At 34.2% G+C, this 3,035-nt stretch overlaps 1 pseudogene; it reads left to right on the top strand.

The window, feature by feature from the left end:
• Window positions 1-200: 200 nt before the first annotated feature.
• Window positions 201-780, top strand: LOC147557037 (protein PHOSPHATE-INDUCED 1-like; annotated as a pseudogene).
• The last annotated feature ends 2,255 nt before the right edge of the window (window positions 781-3,035 follow it).

Raw genomic sequence — 3,035 nt, 5'->3', positions numbered from 1 at the left:
AAGAAGTTCCATTACTACCATTGAAGTTCTTCATCATCGAAAAAGTTAAACTTTTTGTGAATATATTTGTATTCAATAACTAATAGGTTGTACTGTATAAACCCCTTCACCTTCTCCATTCTCATCAAATTCAAACCAATTACCCTTCCATCGTTCTTCAATTTCAAAAACCCTAACTAGATTCGAAATTTGAACAACCAATGGCTTCTACTTCTTCTTCTATTACCCTTCTTTTAGTACTACTATTTATTTCTCTGTTTAATTTCTCAGCTGGTAGAAAATTGAGTGAGTTTGTTTAAGAACAACCTCTTCTCATTAAATACCACAATGGTCCTCTTCTTTCTGGCAAAATCTCCATTAATCTTATCTGGTATGGAAATTTCAAACCTTCCCAACATGCCATTGTTTCTGATTTCTTCACTTCTTTCTACTCCTCCCCAAATACCCAAAAACCCCAACAACCATCTATTTCATCTTGGTGGAAAACAACTGAAAAATATTACCATTTAACTTCAAACAAAAAATCAATTCCACTTTTTCTTCATTTGGGTAAACAAATCCTTGATGAAAACTACTCATCCGGTAAGGCACTAACTAGTAATGAAATTGTTAAGTTAGCATCAAAAGGAGAACAGAGGAACGCCATTAATGTGGTTCTAACTTCTTCTGATGTTTTCTGTTGAGGGTTTTTGTTTAAGTAGATGTGGTGGTACCCATGGTTCGACTTTTAGATCTGGTGATGCAAATCGAGAGATAACAATCTTCGTCTTCCAACAGTAGAAGATAGATATGAAGATGGAACCTAATCTCTAGAGAGAGAAATAAATGGTGAAAGCTAAGGTGATGAAGCTTCAAGTGTTCGGAAAATCAATCGAAGGGAAAGAGAAGAAAAGCAAAAAACCTTAAAAGTTTGTTTTTAGGAGAGAAAGTAGTTTTAGTGGGTAAGGGTATTTTGGGAAGGAAAAAAAAGGAAATGACCTGATTGATAATTACTTATATTATTTTAAACCTCATGTAATATTCTAGCAACTTCTAGTTAATAGAGAAAGATGTTGGCTTTTTCAGTTATTATAATAATATTTTGAACTCAAAGAGTAATTTTCCTAAATAAGGGATAATTCCTTTAGCAATGGTACGACCTACATCATAAAAATAGAGAAAAATGGAAAAAAAGATTGTGGGCCGTGAGGCGTGAACTTTTATCACCCGCATGGAATTGATTAAACATGACCAACTGAGCGGAGAGACGTCTTATTCATTAGTCCTTATCTGTGTCTATATATAGTATTTTAACGTTAGCCCACCATCAAAATTGGGCCCTTAGGGGTTGGGGCCCCAGTGCGGGCGCCCTCCCGCACGGTCCTGATTTAGAGTTAATATCTAGCATACTGAGTGGTGTCGCTATTTGTAATTAATAATTATTTCTAACGAGTTTCAAATTTTCTTAATATAAATAAAAATTATCTCTATTTTATCCAAAATAAAATAATAAAGTTTTCAAAAATAAGAAAATGATATACATAATAAAACAACATTTAGAAGTAACACAAAACACTTAAAATCATATTTATAAACTCATGAAAACATATTTTGTAACTTAATTTCAATAATATAACGTAATTAAGTTTATAACAAAGTGGTATTTTATAAAAGAGAAAGAATAATTTAAAAAATTTAAATAACATAAAAACGTGAAAGTTACATAAAGAAAATCTATACTCTACAAAAAATTTAGAATACAGGGTTTAGGTAATAAAATTATGTGATGAATTAGTTGGGAGATTGTAGCTCGGTGAAACTACACCGGAAGTCCAAATGACGGAGATGATTCTTGCCCCTCTGCGTGTCTAGTAATTAGGGTTTCGACTTTTTTCTTCATTGTGTCGGGTCTGGAAGAGCTCTCCTCACAGAAAGTGGAGCGTTCGTATTTCTTGTACACCGCCTTTCTAAATCCTGTTAGCTTGTTCCACTGAATTATTTTTGTGGAGTGAAGACCATCTTTCTAGATCTCCTTTTCTCACAAGTGTATTAAGTTTACACGTGGTGTCTTTTCTCTCCTCACAGAAAGTGGAGCGTTCGTAGAAGATGCCTCGAATTATTTCAGAAAATGTTAATGAGGTGTCTGCTATCCAACACTCATCTTGATCCTTCATATTCTAGGACTAGATAATGCTCTGAAAAACGACTTGGTAAACTGAGACTTGTAAAATCTTATCTTTTCGAGTGAAGAAGTGAAGTGGAAGACGTAAATTAAAGTCGTTGAGATCGAGAGAGGGAGGGAGTTGAGATCAAGAGAGGAAGAAGAAGAGTGGAACAGAGAAGAAGAATAAGAAGAAGAAGAAGAAGAAGAAGAAGAAGAGGGGAACGAAGAATAAGAGGGTAGAGGTAAGGCTGAGTTTTGGGGTAAACCTAGAAATTCTAGATTTCCTTTTACATAAGGGTAAAGAGGGAATCACCTTTTATATAAAGAATTAAAGAGGGAATTAAAACTTGAAAAACTCGGAAAATAGACATTTTTATAAAAAAAAAAAATTTAGGGCAAAATTGCAAATCGAGCATTTGAGCAAATTCTCCCTTAAAAAAGAAGAAGAATTACAAAATGGTCGAATTGCCAGGTCCCCCACTCCACCAAATTTAAATATTAGAAACTTGCCATCAAAACCGTTAGATCTGTATTCCATCGCTTTATCCTGTTCGTTGGATTAAATCCGTAAACCTTGTACATACAGCCTTTCTTTCCTTCTGACCGCTTTATCCTCTTATTCAGTTCTTGCCCTTCGATCGTATCTTCTCTCTCTCTTGTCTCTCTTCATCTTCTTAGGGTTTATGCTGTTCCTTATCTTAATTGTGTTCTCAGATAATATGGGTTTGATTTTCGTTCTTGATCTGTTGATTGCTTCGACAAATTTGATACTTATGCAATTTCGGATTTGAGTTTATATTTGATACCAAATCGGGTTTGATTTTAAGCCGTTTGTCTACTGGACTGACCAACTAAATCCGTATACTTTATTAGAAACTTGTCATCAAAACCG

This window comes from Eschscholzia californica, unplaced genomic scaffold, assembly GCF_041429995.1.
Source record: "Eschscholzia californica isolate CP2 unplaced genomic scaffold, dmEscCali1.0.p SCAF_2, whole genome shotgun sequence".
Lineage (NCBI taxonomy): Eukaryota > Viridiplantae > Streptophyta > Magnoliopsida > Ranunculales > Papaveraceae > Eschscholzia > Eschscholzia californica.
This window is presented reverse-complemented; position numbering and strand designations above follow the sequence as displayed.